Raw genomic sequence first — 9,856 nt, 5'->3', positions numbered from 1 at the left:
CTGACGATTTTTTTTTTATCTGTTCAAGGATATTGGCCTGTAGTTTTCTTCATCAGTTTGTCCTTGTCTGATTTTGTTATCAAGTTAATGTTGGCTTCATAGAGTGAATTTCTAAGAATTCCACCCCTTTGATTGTTTGGATTAATTTAAGAATAATTGGTGTTGATTCTTCTTTAAACGTTTGGTGTCATCTAGCAGTGAAGCCATCTAAACCTGAGCCTATCTTGGATGGGAAATTTTTATTACTGACTCAATCTTTCTCTGCATTATTGGTCTTTTTAGTTATTACATTTCTTCATGATTCAATCCTTGTAGGGAGTATGTGCCCAGGAGTTTGTCCATTTCTTTGAGCTTATCAAATTTGATGCCATATCTTTATTCACAGTAATCTTTGAAAATCCCTTGTTATTTCTGTGGTGTCAGTTGTAATATCTCCCTTTTCATCTCTGATTTTATGCATTTGAATCTTCTTTTTTTATTGTCTGAGGTTTTGTCAATTTTGCTTATCTTTAAAGGGAACAGAGCACAAATAAATCAAATAGAGACTACCCCCCCACCATGTCACACACACAATCACATAAAATAAATGATACAAAGAACTGATTACTCACCTGGCTGTGGAAAGACCAAATGCGCAGTCTCCAGATACAGGCTTGGGGACAGGGCTGTGCACCTGGTCTCACTTTGAATTTTATCAATATGAGACTGGCACTAGGATTCAAGTCTAATGACTGGACTTAATTTGCTCTTCCTCTTCCATGTGGGAAGCACATTGTCTCTCTCAATGTGATTCTCAGAGGTAGGGAATAGGAGATGTAGGCACCGTTTCTTACTATTATACCTAAAACCAGGCACTGTGGTCTCTCGCCTGGCTTCTATATCTCTTGTGAAGGTGACTTTGTGTATGAGTGGTTGTACAAATTGGTGTCTGTGGGGATATGTTCATTGGAATGCCACCATCTTCCTCCACCTCTGTACATGAGTTTTAATCATTTAATTTTATAGTAATAATAGATATTTCTCTTTGCTGCTTTGTTCATAGTTTCTACAACCCTTCTGTAATGCCATTTAATTTCCTCTATTATAATATATTTTCCTGATAAATAAGGTATCAAATGTATGAATCACAAGACACAGGGAAAATATAACAGGAGCAACTTGTATTAGTATGCTGTAAAATGTAACAATTAGTGATATTTTAATGTAAATGATACTTCCAAATGAAAAAATACATGTATGATATTATACACAAATATATCTAGGAAACATAAACTGTTTTCCAGTGTCAACATCTTGACAATTCAAGGGACTTATATTGTAATGGAAATTTTCTGAATCTTGATTAATGTTGATATATTGCTTGTGATATGTACTAGTTCTGCATGATATTTCCATTGAGGGAAACCAAGTAAAGTTTTTAAGAGATCTCTCTGTATTATTGATTACAACTTCAGAATCTGTAGTTATCTTAAATTAAAAGTCGTAATTTAAAAGAAATGAAAGGGAAATGAGCATGTTTTCAGAAATTTTTAAGGATTTATTTATTTATTTATTTATTTGAAAGAGAGAGAGGTCTTCCATCCACTGGTTAACTCCCCAATTGGCTGCAATGGCCGGAACTGTGCCGATCTGAAGCCAGGAGCCAGGAGCTTCTTCCAAGTCTCCCACGCGGGTACAGGGGCCCAAGCACTTGAGCCATCTTGTACTGCTTTCCCAGGCCATAGCAGAGAGCTGGATCAGAAGCGGAGCAGCCGGGACTTGAACCAGTGCCCATATGGGATGCTGGCATTGTAGGGGGCAGCTTTTACCCGCTATGCCACAGCTCTGGCTCCCAGACTTTTTTTTAAAAAAGAGACAGAATAACCAACGAAGAAGGCAAATAACTACATATTGAGATGAGTGCCGAAGAAAAAGCACTGAAACTCAGTAAGGAAAAAACAGGAACCTGATAGTACATAGAGACTGTGGGTAGCAGTATAGAGAGAAGAACAAAGCCAACTAGTAACTTAATGCCCAAATCTCCAGCCAGGGGGAATCCCATTGCAAGGGAAATTGTGAACAAGAAAGCCTCAGTGAAGCTCAAGTGCACAAACGCCTTACACGGGCAGTCTTCTCTGGAGAAGAAGATGGTTTAAAAAGACCAAGAGTTCAGCAAGGAGAGTTACCTGGAAAACACACAGCCACTTTGCTTCAGAGAAGTAACTCCCATTGTATCCCCTACAACCTCCAGAACACAGGTTGCATCAGTGTGGGACCAACTTGAGAATGGAGTCACTGTTTCAATGTGTGCTACTTTAGGAGACAGAACCCACTGGGTTATCTCCATCACAGGGGACCCACAGACATTCCTGCACTTTGGCAAGGAAGACTGCAGTCTTATAAGTCCAACTAGACCCAGCAGGGCAAGCATGACCATAGCTCATACAGTTCTCTGCACTTCATGAGACGGTGCAGAGAAGCAGGGAGATCTGGCTGGAAGGAGCCTAGAAGTAGGGGTACCTCTCCCCACCTCAGAGTTGGGGATCATCCTCCTCCTGAATTTCTCCTCTGCCCTGACCACTCAGGCTACCACTCATTGTTACTGGGACTCATGCACATTGACTCCAGGTCTGAGTTCCCATGGCTCCCCCTAATCTGTCCACTATGGCTCAGAGCTGTGTGCACTAAGCACTGTATGCACAAGTTAAACAGTGCACATGTTCGGGACTATACATGCACCCAACCTGCTCCCAATGCCAGTGCAATGAGGAGCCCACAGCTTGAGATCTAGCACCGCTGATGGCTCCAGTTCCTTCATGGGACAGCTTACCAAGGTTCCTGCACTTTGCTCAGCCTGGCATGCTACTCTTAGGGCTCCAATTCCTCCTCCAGACAACAGATTGGGGTTCCACACCATGCCTAGCTCAGCATGATGCTTGCTCAGGGCTCTGGCCCAGAGTCTCTGTGTGGGGCCAGCATGCTGCTCAGGGGCCAGGCCCCTCCCACAGGCAGTGGTTAGGGATGTGCCTGTTTTACCCTCTCAAAGCCAGGGACACTCCTGTAGATACAATCACTTCAAAAGATAACAGCTGGAGGGTTTGCCTGCCCTGCTAATGCTGCTCTTTGAAGCTGGCGTGCTCCTGGCAATTGCCCAGGCTGCTCTTAGCACCAGTACTGCTTTTGTAGCTCCAACTCCAAACATGGATGGTGCCTTGGAGTCTGCAAGCCCATCCCACTTGCAACACCAACAGAACCTGCTCTCAGTATCGCATGAGCTCCTGACTCCATTCCCTCCTTCAAGAGGTGGCTGGGGGACTGCACAATAGGGAAATAGTAATCTCACTGGAACACACATGGCCCCCAAATGCCCCACCTCCTCACTAATTCCACCATTAACTACAGCAATAGAAGGCATGGGAGGACTATACTATATATAGCATTCAACTGGAACTAAAGCCAAAGTAACTTACCACACACCGGTACATAAAGACACATCTACAGGATAAAGCCTTTAATATGTAAAAATCACTCTTTAAAAGCAAAGCCAGGCCAGCGCCTCGGCTCACTGGGCTAATCCTCCGCCTGTGGCGCCAGCACCCCGGGTTCTAGTCCCGGTTGGGGCGCCGGATTCTGTCCTGGTTGCTTCTCTTCCAGTCCAGCTCTCTGCCATGGCCCGGGAGGGCAGTGGAGGATGGCCCAGGTCCTTGGGCCCTGCACCCGCATTGGAGACCCGGTGGGGGGCACCAAGGAAGACCTTTCTCTCTGTCTCTATCTCTCTCACTGTCTAACTCTGCCTGTCAAAAAAAAAAAAAAAAGCAACACGAAGGGGGCTAGTGCTGTGGCATAGCAGGTTAAGCCTCTACCTGTGATGCTAGCATCCTATATAGGTGCAGGTTCAAAAGCTAGCTGCTGGACTTCCAATCCAGCTCCATGCTAATGCGCCTGAGAAAGCAATGGAAGATGGTCCAAGTGCTTGGGCCCCTGCACCCATGTGGGAGACCCACAAGACGCTCCCAGCTCCTGGCTTTAGCCTGGCCCAGACCCAGACACTGCAGTCATTTGGGGAGTGGGCCAGTAAATGGAAGATCTCTCTCTCTCTCTCTCTGTAATTCTACCTTTTAAGTAAATAAAAATAAATATTTTTTAAAAAGCAATGAGCAGAACTGATCCCCCAAATGGGCAAAAATCAATTAACACAAAAAGCTTGAAAAAGCAAGGCAATATGACACCTCAAAAGGAAGACAACAACTCTTTAGTATCAGACTAAGAAGAAAGGGAAATTGATGAAATGTCTGATAAAGAATTCAATAGGGGTGGATCCTTTATGTAGCAGTTAAGTCATCATTTAGGATGTCTGCATCTCATATCAGAGTCCCTGGATTTGAGCCCCGGCATTGCTCTCCATTCCAGCTTGTTCCTAATGGGCATCTTGGGAGGCAAGTTATGATGGCTTAAGTGGTTGGGTCCCTGCCACCCATGTGGGAAGCCTGGATTAAGTCTCTGGCTCTTGGGTTTCTCCTGGCCCAGCCCTGGCTATTGTAGGCATTTGGGAAATGAATCAGTGGATGGGAGATCTCTTTCTGCTCCCCCCTCTTTCTCCCTTTCAAACAAATAAATATAAAATGTTTTAAGGGTGTAAAGTAATGATAATAAGGATACTTAAAGGAACACAAAAAATGCAGACAGATGGTTAAATGAAATTAGGAAATCAATGGATGATATGAGTGATAAATTCAGCAGAGGGAGAGATACCAAAAAGCAACAAAAGAGAAATATTAGAAAAGAACTCATTGAGTCAAAAAATACCATTGAGGACTGGAAGAATCAATATCATTAAATTGTCTATACTACCTAAAGTGTTCTACAGATTCCCTATATTCCCTATGCAATCCCTATAAAAATACCAATGACATTCGTTATAGGATTAGAAGAAACAATCCTAAAATTCATATGGCCAAAGCATCCTGAGGGGAAAAAAATCAAGCTGGAGGCATCACAATACCTGCTTTCAAAGCATACTACAAATATATAATAATTATAATAGCATGGTACTGGCATAAATCCCAGTGCATAGATCAATCAGACAGAAGAGAGAACCTTGAAATTAATCCATATAGCCAAGTGATTTTTGACAAAAACGTGTCCAGAACAAATATTGGAGGAATAACAGTCTTTTCAATAAGCAGTATTGGAAAAATTGGATGTATATATGTAGAAGAATGAAGTTAGGCCCCTACTTCTCATCATATACAAAAATCAACATAAGATGGATCAAAGACCTGAATTGAATCTTGAGACTCTGAAATTTCTAGAAGAAAATGTAGGGGATATACTTTAAGACATTGGTGTAGGTGATGACTTCTTGGATAAGACCCTCAAAGTGCAGGAAACAAAAGCAAAACTATACAAACAGAATTATATCAAGCTCAGAAGCTTATACACACCAAAGGAAATAATCAATACAGTAAAAAGACACCCAAGAGAATGGGAGAACATATTTGCAAGCTTTATCTGACAAAATGTTAATAGCCAGAATATATCAACAACTGAAAAAACTCAATAACAACAAACAACCATTCCAGTTAAGAAATGGACAAAGGACCTGAATGGTCAAAAGGGGAAATACAGGGGCCAGCATTGTGGCATAGCGGGTTAAGTTGCACCTGCAATGCCTGTGCAGCATATCGGCCAAGGTTCCTGTCCTGGCTGCTCCACTTCCTATCCAGTTCCCTGCTAATGCACCTGGGAAAGCACTGAAATATGGCCTAAGCACTTGAGCCCCTGTCTCCTATGTGGGAGACCCAGAAGAAGCTCCTGGCTCTTGGTTTGGGCCTGGCCCAGTCCTGGCTGATCGGCAAGTTGGAGAGTGAATCAGCAGATGGAAGATCTCTTGATCTACCCCCTCCCCATAACACTGACTTTCAAATAAATAAATAAATCTTTAAGAAGTTACAATTGAAAATGTCAGCATTGTGGTACAGTTAAGCCATCACTTGTGATACCAGCATCCTATGTCACAGTGCCTCTTTGAGTCCCAGCTATGCTGCTTATGATCCAGCTCTCTGCTTATGTGTCTGGGAAGGTAGCAGATGGCTCAAGTGCTTGGGTCTCTGTGACCAATGTGGGAGAACAGGTTGGAGTTCTGGGATCCTGACTGGCCTGGCCCAGGTATGGCTGTTGTGGGAATATAGGAAATGAACCAATAGGCAGAAGTGCACACACACTCTCTCTCTCTCTCTCTGTCTCTCTCTGTGATTGCGTGTGTGTGTGTGTGTGTGTGATTCTGTCTCTGGTGCTATGTCTTTCAAATAAATAAAAAATAAATAAACATTTAAAAAAACCAAGATGTATCAAAAGGCCAAAACACAATTTGAAGAGACAGCAAACATCAGAATTAGACTCCTATAGCAGAAGTGATGGAATTATCAACTGGGAATTTAAAGCAACTGTGATGAATATATGAGATTTAATGGATAAAGTGGATACTACACAATAACAGATGGACAATTTAAACAGATGAACAAATCTAAGAAAAAATCAAACGAATTTTAATATCATAGATAAAACATACTGTAACAGAAATAAAGAATATCTTTGATGGACTTATTTATAGAATAGATATAACTGATTAAAGAATCCCTGAGCTTCTGGATGTCTCAAAAGACACCTCCAAAGTGGAAATGAAAACAGGAAAAAAAAAAGCAATGACAAAAATAGGACAAACTACTCAAGAACTGTTGGAAAACTATAAAGGGTGGAACTATGTGAAATAGGGATAACAGAAGGATGAAGAAGGAAAGAAGGAAAAAAGGAAAGAAGGCAGGAAGGAAATAAATATCCCAAACAATAATGAGCATGAATTAACATCAGACACAAAACACAGATCCAGGAAGATCAGAGAACCCCAAACGGGGGGACAACTACACCAAGGTGTATCATTTCAAGTTACAGAAAATATTCATTGGAACATTAGCCACAATAGTGTTAAGGCAAAAACATATCAAATGTCCATTGACAGGTGAATAAATAAACAACATGTAGTATACATATACAGTTGAATATTACTTAGCCATGAAAAGGAAAGAAGTACACGCATATCCTATGACATGGGAATGAATCCTGAAAACCTGCTAGGGGCCAGCACTGTGGCAAAGCAGGTAAAGCCGCCACCTGCAGTGCTGGCATCCCATATGGGCACCAGTTCGAGCCCCAGCTGCTCCTTTTTTGAACCAGCTCTCTGCTATGGCCTGGGAAAGCAGTAGAAGATGGCCCAAGTCTTTGGGCCCCTGCACCCAGGTGGGAGACCTGGAAGAAACTCCTGGCTCCTGGCTTTAGATCGGCTCAGCTCCGGCCATTGCAGCAAATTGGGGAGTTAACCAGTGGATGGAAGACCTCTCTCTCTCTTTCTGCCTCTGCTCTCTCTATGTAACTCTGACTTTCAAATAAATAAATCTTCAAAAAAAAGTAAATCTGCTAAATGAAGAAAGTAAGTCACAAAAGGCCACAGATTTATGATCCCATTTATATGATATGTTTAGAGCAGTCAAAACAGAGAAACACAAAGCAGATTAGTGGTTGCCAGAAATCGGATGAAGTTGGGAATCGGAGAAAGTGCTTAACAATATGATTTTTCTGAATAATTTCTGCAACTAGATAGTGGAGTTGGTTATACAACATTGTGAATGTACTTAATGTAACTGAGTGGTACATTTTATAATATTTAAAATGCTAAAGTTTATGTTGTATGAATTTTAGAAATTATAAATCAATTTAGAAATCATACTGAATTTTTTGTGAATGTAACATACTTTAGACATTTGGAAAATACAGGAGAATATAAAACTATAGTAAAAACTTACATAATTCATATCATCAAATAAATTTTATTTTTCTTCACATATGTACTTTCTTCAATAATTTGTATTCTGGATAAAATCATTTTGGAGTATATAATTTTTCACTGGGTATAATTTCACAGGAATTTTCAACTATGGTTTTTTTTTTTTTTGACAGGCAGAGTAGACAGTGAGAGAGAGAGAGACAGAGAGAAAGGTCTTCCTTTTTTTTCTGTTGGGTCACCCCCCAAGTGGCCACTACAGCTGGCACGTTGCAGACAACGCGCTGCGCCGATCCGAAGCCAGGAGCCAGGTGCTTCCTCCTGGTCTCCCATGCGGGTGCAGGGCCCAAGCACTTGGGCCATCCTCCACTGCACTCCCGGGCCACAGCAGAGAGCTAGACTGGAAGAGGAGCAACCAGGACAGAATCTGGTGCCCCAACCGGGACAAGAACCTGGGGTGCCGGTGCCACAAGTAGAGGATTAGCCTAGTGAGCTGGGGCGGCAGCCTCAACTATGTTATTAACACTTCTAAATTTTTTAAAGCAAACTGCTAAGTACTATAAATAAATAAATTGTTGAAGCAAGGCATAGCAGAGTCTTTCACAGGATGAGGGGTCAAGACAGAGTGTTTTAAAATAAGAGAAATAATAGCATGCTTTATGCCACTGGAAAGATAACTGGTTACAATGAAATAAATACAATGAAATCTTGTTTTGTAAATATATATATCTATATGTACACATATATCAATATTGATAAAAATTGGGACAAATATATATATCAATATGATGTTAGAAGTTGGGATATATGGTACTTAAAATTTTCTTCACATAATTACTAGTTTTTCTAGGATAGGAAAAATAAAGTCATGCCCAGAAATTTCAATAGAAAACATTTTCAGTAGAAAAGAAGCTGAATCATTCTGAGAACAAAGAACACTCCTAAAGCAACATGAAAATTCAATTCAGGTTATGTAACAAGAAAACTTCCTTACTGCTCTCTGTTTTCTCCAACTAATATCAAATCCAAATTTCATATATCCCCCAAAATGTTCATTAGAATTTAAGATATTAATATACCCTAAGCTTCTTTCCAAAACATATTTTTAACAATCCTTGTGGTTTCCGCTGGCGCCACGGCTCACTTGGCTAATCCTCCGCCTGCAGCACCAGCACCTTGGGTTCTAGTCCCGGTTGGGGCGCCGGATTCTGTCCCAGTTGCTCCTCTTCCAGTCCAGCTCTCTGCTGTGGCCTGGGAAGGCAGTGGAGGATGGCCCAAGTGCTTGGGCCCTGCAACCCGCATGGGAGACCAGGAGGAAGCACCTGGCTCCTGGCTTCGGATGGGCATAGTTCCTGCTGCAGAGGCCATTTGGGGGGTGAACCAAGGGAAGGAAGACCTTTCTCTCTCTCTCTCTCTCTCTCACTGTCTAAATTTAAAAAAAAAAAGAATATGAGAGAGCCACCCTAGAGCCTCTGGGTGGTCTGAGTTTTTGGGTAGGGAAAATGCAGTGTCAGGCTTAAAGAGGGCACACAAATAGGGGAGGGAGTTGGTTCACAGGTACAAAGACACTTTCGTAGTAATCCTTTTCTATGGGAAAAGTCTTGTTTCCCTCATGTTCCGGCTGTCTCCTGTGCATATTTAGCTGGGGGAGAGTATCGTGGTAACCAGACGCGTACACAGCCATGGTTCGGTATTAATGGGCTTATCTCCGTTCATTTCTGCCTTCTCTATATCTTAAACCCACTTTACCTTTGATCACTTTAATGCAAAGAATATTCTGGGATATAAGGACGAACGATTCAGGGGACAGAACAGAATTCCAAGATGTTGGATACTGATCAGCGCATCAGGCCACAGAAGCTTTTTAGATTAGCCACAACTCTGCCCATATCGTGTAGAAAACTAAGTGTTTGAACAGGTGGTGTGGAAAGGCTTCTCTCAGAGAGAATACATCAGATTTTATCCTTTCTAGCCCCTTTCCAGACCATCCTACCTCGGCCCCTCCCGTATCCCCAGACTGTACACTTCTCTGGTTCTTAA

This window comes from Oryctolagus cuniculus, chromosome X (genome assembly GCF_051225735.1).
Source record: "Oryctolagus cuniculus isolate XC-2025 breed Fujian yellow rabbit chromosome X, ASM5122573v1, whole genome shotgun sequence".
Classification (NCBI taxonomy): Eukaryota; Metazoa; Chordata; class Mammalia; order Lagomorpha; family Leporidae; genus Oryctolagus; species Oryctolagus cuniculus.
The sequence above is the reverse complement of the archived record's forward strand: the minus strand, read 5'-3'. Positions refer to the sequence as shown.